This window comes from Eleutherodactylus coqui, chromosome 5 (genome assembly GCF_035609145.1).
Source record: "Eleutherodactylus coqui strain aEleCoq1 chromosome 5, aEleCoq1.hap1, whole genome shotgun sequence".
Taxonomy (NCBI): domain Eukaryota; kingdom Metazoa; phylum Chordata; class Amphibia; order Anura; family Eleutherodactylidae; genus Eleutherodactylus; species Eleutherodactylus coqui.
This window is the reverse complement of record NC_089841.1, coordinates 196,473,137-196,482,102: the sequence shown is the minus strand read 5'-3', so window position 1 is coordinate 196,482,102 and position 8,966 is coordinate 196,473,137.

The following is an 8,966-nucleotide window of genomic DNA, read 5'->3' as shown; positions in this document are numbered from 1 at the left end:
AGCTGAATACAATGTAATCAACTGCTCCGGTGGAGAACACAGCTTGTGGTCCCTGCTATCTCTCTACAGCTGAATGATGGATTTTATGCTCCCTAAAAATTATCGTTCAGTCGAAGAGTGAAAGATGAACGCGTTTACACGCAACAATTATCGCTCAAAAGCCATCATTTGAACGCATTTTGAGCGATAATCGTTGTGTGTAAATGGGGCTTTAATGTAGTTTCTTATAGAGCAGCTACAATTGCCATTTGCCACTTTAGAAGATTCAGGACTTTTGTATATTGTACAGAGTTCAGTGATTATGATGAAAACTGTGTAATGCTCATTTCCACCTGTAGGGATGCTGCAGGAGAGCTAAACACTTGCTGCCTGGTTTCCCCACAGATTACAGCTGATACTTGGAGTCCTAGAGATAGGTCACCTTAGATCAGCTTACTGTTAGGGGATTCTTCTAATAAAACGGGATAGGCCAAGGTGGATGACCCCTGTAAAGTGTGTTTGCTTATTACTAACAATCACATTTTTTTGGTATATTCATCAGAACATATACTTCATATGTAAACCTTACTGAATTTGAAGGTGTAAAGTTTGCATATATTTAAGCCCAATCTTGGAGCCTGTACATATTAAACAAAAAAATACAACTTCCAGTTTGCATTTTATATAGGCAGGTGACTAAGTCCTTTGCGCATGCTCACTTTACCCAAAAGGGCCAAATCATTTCTGCAGTTAAAGGGCTATTCCTATTCCAACAAGTTATCCTCCATCCATGGGATAGAGAATAACTAGCTGATCGATGGGGATCCGACCGCTGGAACCTCCACTGTTCACGAGAAAGTCTCTGAAGGAAGGAAGTGCAGGTTGGGCAGGTGCACTGCACTCCATTCATTCCAAGGAGAGCGCCGAAGATTGGGGGATAACTTGTTGGAACCAGAATAGTGCTGCGTACATACATGCATATAGGAGTGAAAAGTACCAATAATGTGGGATAAGTTATAGAGGGTCTTTCACCTCTCCTGACAAGTCTGTTTTAGTAAATACTTGTATTCCTCCTAAAATAACAATTCTGAAGCATCTTTTCTTAGAACTTTGTGTTATGCTTTTTCTCTTAGACATTTATGACTAAATTGACAACTGGGTGTTCCCATTTCCTTTGACGAAAAGGGTTTGTCCCTAGATTGTTGGATACTGTCAGCACTGACTGTCCAATGAGAAGGTGCTGGGACCCCCCCAACTGGTAACAGCCGGCTGACAATTTACTCATTAATTTCCAGAAGAAATAACTGAGGAAGGGCATAACTCAGAGTTCCAAAAAAAATGCTCCAGAATTGTATGATTGGGAATGTACGTTTTTGCTATAACAGGAGAGGTGACAGGTCCTCTTTAAAAAAGGTCAGGAGTGGTGGGACAAGGGTGCAGGTTGTGAGTGGAGACTTGTAGATTAAAAGAGTCACTGTTGTAACAGGAACAGCACACATACATTGTCGGTCCATAAGTATTTGGACGGTGACAACATTTTCATAATTTGACCAAAGACTTAGGCACAATTGCTAAACAATGCAAAAACACTCCACTGTATTATCATGAGAACACAAAATGGATCAACACATAGAGCTTAGAATAATTAAAATGGATGAACTTTATTACAAGACAAGATAGTAGTTAAAAACATATGTATAATGGGGAAAAATGAGTATCTGGATTGCAGGAACAGGACTTAACAATAAAATAAAAATATGTTCATGGTATAAATAGGATAGCAATAAATACAATAGTGGATCTACTGAGTCATATATAATACAAGCCACACAAACAAGGCAATAAATTAAGACTGTCAGATGACACAAAATAGAAATACAAAGCTGTTACCACATCCTAGTCAAGACCTGTATCCTGAGCCCCAATGCCCGTTTCACATCTGCTTCCTCAAGGGGGTATGGTGAACAATGACTGATCGTGTTTAAATAGTCTCCTAAACAACGTAACATGGAGCACCTGATGTATCACATGACTCCAAAGAACACACCCTCTAGATGTCTCCCAAAGAAGGAGTAATTCAGAAGTGTACAACCCAAAAAGTTCTGGCGATGGTGGTGAGCAGAGAGATATGAGAGGCTGCAAAACTGAATTGAAACAATTGATCCATAAACGATTAAAAGCACGGTGGAACAAACTGACATTGGAAAATGATCTCCAAAAGAATTTGATGTCAAGGGTTTTAAGAGTACAGGATTTTCCATTTATTTGGGAGGGATGATCTCAATTTCACGAATAAGTGGGAACATATCTGCACCCAATGCTCCAGAGATTTGATGAAATTAATTATTACACATAATGAGGTAACCTTGGTATCCCAGGAGCAACAAATAAAAGAACTTGATGACGAATTAGTTGGTATGTTGTCAACAGACGATATTGCCAAATGGAGGGTAGAAATTGCAGAGACAGTTAAAATCTGGAAAAAACAAGTCAGCAATCTGAAGTCTAAAAAAATACCAAAGCGATCTCTCTGATTTCCATGAAGATCGGGTCTTCAGATGGAAGTACAGCAACAGACCATCTAATGACAGTAGATCGATGTCCCTTTCCTCTGCTTCTGGAGGCGAGGAGTTGGAAAGGACGTCACAGTCTTCTGATCATTACAATTTGTGTGGTGCCAAACATAAACGAGAAATGACTAAAAGATGGGAACCATACAGTAGAAGGAAGCCAAGGACTGGGGTGAAGGACAGAGAACCACCATTTAAGGTAATCAATCTGTCCTCACATACATTTACAAGAGATCAATTAGATGTATTAGAACTAGGTCTCTCTTTCTCACCTGTTGCTTTCTTTGACATTTTACAGCTATAAAAGATCTACACGTCTTTGCTAGGAAACTTGTGCTTTAAAAAGATTTTCTCAGAAGGCACAACTGTCTCAAACACGTCTATGTTGGAAGCGCAAGCCCTCAATGCTCTTGCAGCCTTATTGGTTGAACAACCATCTGATCCCCCGGGGTAAGTTCCCTAAGCAATTACTGAGCAAATCAAAAAAATTTCCCCACACTTCCACTTATCCCAATATTGATCTTTCTGTTAAACTAGTGAGTCAGGATTTTGAAAAAATTCCCAAAACTATGGGATTGGATAACCTCTGTCCATCACATAGACGGTCACTAAAAGAGCTGAAAAAAATGAAAGATGTGGTTATTAAGAGCTCAGATAAAGGTAGAAATGTAGTTATTTGATCTTCAGCAATGTATGAAAAGGAAGCTAAAAGGCAACTAGGAGAAAGGGATAAATACAGACGACTCACCTGTAATCCTCTATCTAAATTTAGGAAGGAATTGGAAAATATTATCTGTATTGCCATGCGGCAGGACACTATCACACAAAAAAAGCTTATTGCTTGATGTTGGACAATCCAACAATATCAGTGTTGTATCTCTTACCAAAAATATATAAAGATAATATGAATCCTCCTGCTATAAACAATATCTGTGAACCCATTGGAAGATTAGTTGAATATACCTTAAAACCAATAGTTGAATCGTTGCCCTCTTTTTTGAAAGATACTACTGACATTTTGAAGAAAATGGATGATCTCCAACTAGATGATGACATGCTGCTCGTTGCTTGTGATGTAGAATTTCTCTATACGTCAATTAAACACAATCTAGGCTTATGGGCTGTGAAAATTTTTTTGGAGTGGTCTGGAGTAGAAAGTTTTTGGTGAGTTCATTCTCAAATTATTGGAATTTATTCTAGCCCACAATTTAATTTTATTTAGTGATGCCTTATTCCTACAGCTGCAGGGCATAGCTATGGGGCGCCTTGTGCACCCTCGTACGCTAACCTGTTCCTGCGGCTGTGGGAGAGAGGCATCTTTTTTGATGACCCTACACCTCTGTCAGTGAAATTCCAAATGTGGACTCGATACATTGATGACATTTTGTTTATTTGACAGGGGTCAGTCAGTGACCTTGATGAATTCATGACTACTCTTAATGACAACTATCTCAATATTAAATTGACGTATAGATATTGAAGACAGAATATTAAATTTCTGGATGTTCTTTTTTATGGATGAAAGGGGGTTCATCAAATCTGACATCTTCAGAAAACCAACGGCAGTGAATTCCATTTTTCATGCCAACTCATCCCACCCAGACCAACTTAAAAGGAATATTCTGGTCAGTCAATTTCTCCGGCTAAGGCGTATCTGTTTAGATGAACCCACATTTGAACTGAGAGCCATGGAGATGAGTAATAGGTTTCGGGAGAGAGGGTACGATCAGAAATCTATTAGAAAAGGTTATTTTCGCGCCAAAAACACCAAACGTCAGTGTTTATTGAGATCAAAACCACACCCCAAAGAAAATCATAGTGTAAGATTTATTACACAATACAACACAGGATGGTCTGAGATGAGACGAATATTGAACAAATATTGGAATATTCTCAGGGTTGATAATGATTTAAGGAAAATATTACCAGAAAGATCATCAATAACTTACCGTAAATCACCAAATTTGGGAGATTGTCTTGTGAGGAGTCAATTTATTCCTAATCAAACTACATTTCTATCAACTAATCACTTTGTTGGATTAAGAAGCTCATCTATATATATAAAATTGAATGTATGTCTGTCTGCGTGCGTGCGTGCGTGTCTGCGTGCGTGCGTGTCTGTTTGTCCTTTATGCGCTACTACACCATTCATCCGATCGCCATGAAACTTTGGGAAGTTGTTAAGTACACTCCTGGGAAGATTATAGGCATAGTACAAATATCCTACGATAAATGGCGCGCGAGCGTCGTCGAAAGTTACGCCCCCCCCCACGTAGATCGAATAAGTAAGCCACCTGCTATTGTGATGTCATCACTGATGTCATCAACATCGGACGCCCTTGAACATGCCCCAACATGTTCTATAAAGCTGCATTGTGATGTCATTAAGGCTGTATTATGACACGTACAGCTTGGAACCACTAGAGCACGCCAGCCAATTACCATTGGAGTTGGAAGTGGGTAAACAAGTACTAGGATATCTTCCTAAGAAGCCACAGCAGCCGGATAAATTGTATGTTCCACCCAACGGCTATTTTATTCAGCCCGCAAGGGGGAAGCAGCGGCCTACAAAATCTCATTCAGGTAGGTAGGTTCAGTTCTTGGAGGTTGGGGAATGCTTATGGGCAAGGCCTTATGTCTCATCCCAACTCGATTATTCAATTCTAAGCGCAAAAGAATTAGCGTCCAAATTTTATGTACGGAATTTAATTCTCTCACTTCCCAATGTCATAGAAACTTGAAATTTGGCACGAGCATTGATTATGTCATAAATAGGAAAAGTTAATGGGTCCCAACTCGATTATTCAATTCAAAGCGCCAAAGAATTAGCGTTCAAATTTTATGTACGGAATCTAATTCTCTCATTTCCGGATGTCATAGATAGATAGATAGATAGATAGATAGACTGTATGCAATAACCTAGATAGATAGATAGATAGATAGATAGATAGATAGACTGTATGCAATGACACGTACAGCTTGAAACCATAAATACTAGAGCACGCCAGCCATTTACAGTCAGTCTCCATTGGAGTTGGAAGTGGGCAAACATGTACTAGGCTATCTTCCCAAGAAGCCACAGCAGCCGGATAAATTGGATGTTCCACCCAACGGCTATTTTATTCAGCCTGCAAGGGGGAAGCAGCGGCCTACAAAACCTCAGTGGTCGCTGCTGCCGTCATCTAGATATATAAAAACGAATGTATGTATGTATGTCTGTCTTCGCAGCAACGCGCGACGGGTACGCTAGTTATTATATATTTGTGATGAGTGTGTGCATAATGATGAAGGGGAGGAGTGATACCTGAACATTTGATTGGTCATAAAGGCATTGATTTTATTATTTAAGGGGTACGTTTATTGGGGATGTATGCTTGATAAAGACCATTGTATGGTCGAAACATCGCTGCCTATTTTGTTTTGAAAGATGGAATAAACCATTGGTTTTATGCACTGAAGCTGATCCGCCATTCATGCTTATTTTGGAGTTGCTTTGAGACTGGAGTATTGGAGTTCATCTTTCGGAGTGGCTGTGCAGACCCTGCCTCCCCTTAATGGGGTCACATATTGTTTGTGCTGCTAGTACAGCTTCTTTTTGAACAAATATTGGAATATTCTCAGGGTTGATAATGATTTAAGGAAAATATTACCAGAAACATCATCAATCACTTACCGTAAATCACCAAATTTGGGAGATTGCCTTGTGAGGAGTCAATTTATTCCTAATCGAACTACATTTGTGTCAACTAAGGGCCCCAAATGGGGAAGCCGACCATGTGGCCATTATGTGGCTTACAGGAATATGGTTCAACCACCACATTTACGAACTCCAGACATGACCACACATTTAAAATCACACATGCTATCAATTGTGAAAGTGTAGGAGTAATTTACTATGGAATGTGTCCATGTAATTATATTTACATAGGAAAGACTACAAGACCCCTTAAGAAGCAGGTTAGAGAACATATTCTAGCTATCGAGGCAGCCCAACAAGAATCTGATGAGACTAAATTGAAAACCATTCCAAGACACTTTAAGGAGTTCCATCAGTGTGATGGAGATTTGTTTAGGATTAGAGATGAGCGAGCACCAAAATGCTCGGGTGCTCGTTACTCGGGACGAACTTTTCGCGATGCTCGAGGGTTCGTTTCGAGTAACGAACCCCATTGAAGTCAATGGGCGACCCGAGCATTTTTGTATTTCGCCGATGCTCGCTAAGGTTTCCTTGTGTGAAAATCTGGGCAATTCAAGAAAGTGATGGGAACGACACAGCAACGGATAGGGCAGGCGAGGGGCTACATGTTGGGCTGCATCTCAAGTTCACAGGTCCCACTATTAAGCCACAATAGCGGCAAGAGTGGGGCCCCCCCTCCCAAAAACTTTTACTTCTGAAAAGCCCTCATTAGCATGGCATACCTTTGCTAAGCACCACACTACCTCCAACAAAGCACAATCACTGCCTGCATGACACTCCACTGCCACTTCTCCTGGGTTACATGCTGCCCAACCCCCCCCTCCCCCCCACAGCGCATACCAAAGTGTCCCTGCGCAGCCTTCAGCTGCCCTCATGCCACACCACCCTCATGTCTATTTAGAAGTGCGTCTGCCATGAGGAGGAACCGCAGGCACACACTGCAGAGGGTTGGCACGGCTAGGCAGCGACCCTCTTTAAAAGGGGCGGGGCGATAGCCCACAATGCTGTACAGAAGCAATGAGAAATAGAATCCTGTGCCACCGCCATCAGGAGCTGCACACGTGGGCATAGCAATGGGGAACCTATGTGCCACACACTATTCATTCTGTCAAGGTGTCCCTGCATGCCCCAGTCAGACCGGGCTTTTAAATTCATAGACACAGGCAGGTACAACTCCCTATTGTGAAGTCCCTGTCGACCGACAGCATGGGTGGCTCCCTGGAACCCACCGGCGATACACAAAAATATCCCATTGCATTGCCCAACACAGCTGAGGTAGTAATGTCGTGCTTAATGCAGGTGGGCTTCGGCCCACACTGCATGCCCCAGTCAGACTGGGGTTCTTTACAAGTGGAAACAGATGCATTTATAATTCCCTGTGGACCCACAGCATGGGTGGGTGCCAGGAAGCCACCGGCGGTACATAGAAATATCCCATTGCATTGCCCAACACAGCTGAGGTAGTAATGTCGTGCTTAATGCAGGTGGGCTTCGGCCCACACTGCATGCCCCAGTCAGACTGGGGTTCTTTACAAGTGGACACATGTAGGTTAAACTCCGTGTGCACCTACAGCATGGGTGGCTCCCTGGAACCCACCGGCGATACACAAAAATATCCCATTGCATTGCCCAACACAGCTGAGGTAGTAATGTCATGCTTAATGCAGGTGGGCTCCGGCCAACACTGCATGCCCCAGTCAGACTGGTAATATGTACCTTAACAGTAACCGCGTTGGTGGTGATGTGGTGGTGACTGCGGACCTAGTAGCACGGTTTTATTTTGTTGGTTTTCGGAATGTGGCCAGGATTAAGTGGGCCGTGGCGGGGGATGTTTTGGAGGCACTACGTGTCCTCTCCACGTGTCCGTGGTTATATGCACCTTAACAGTAACAGCGTTGGTGGGAAATGGCCTCGCCGCCATCATGTCTTTGGGAAGCCTCTGTTTCCACACCCCAGAGACATACCATTAGCAGCGGTATAGGCAGAGCCCAGAATTACTAACATTTCAGCCGTAGCATTAGCGACAGGCCCCACTAACATATCACTAGCAGCATTATAGGGGGAGCACAGTCTTAGTTCCATTTCAGTAATAGTAGCAGCCTACACAGGCCCCAGTAACAATTCCAAAGCAGCAGTATAGTGGGAGCGCAGTCTTCGTTCCATTTCAGTAATAGTAGCAGCCTACACAGGCCCCAGGAACAATTCCGAAGCAGCAGTATAGGAGGAGCATAGTCTTAGTTCCATTTAAGTCATTGTAGCAGCCTACACAGGCCCCAGGAACAATTCCGAAGCAGCAGTATAGTGGGAGCGCAGTCTTAGTTCCATTTCAGTAGCTGCAGTATAGCCAAGGCCCAAGTTACATTTATGTAGCTAAAGTGTAGGCCAACCCCACACACACACTTGTGTACCATGAGTGCAGGCGAAGAACATACAAATTGCTATGATTACACTGTAGGTGAGGGCCCCAAAACATTGGTGTACCAACAGTACTAATGTACCTCAGTAAAAATTGGCCATGCCCAACCAAGATGGCAGGTGAAACCCATTAATCGCTTTGGTTAATGTGGCTTAAGTGGTAACTAGGCCTGGAGGCAGCCCAGTTTAACTAAAAATTGGTTCAAGTTAAAGTTTCAACGCTTTTAAGAGCATTGAAACATATAAAAATTGTTTAGAAAAATTAGATGAGTGAGCCTTGTGGCCCTAAGAAAAATTGCCCGTTC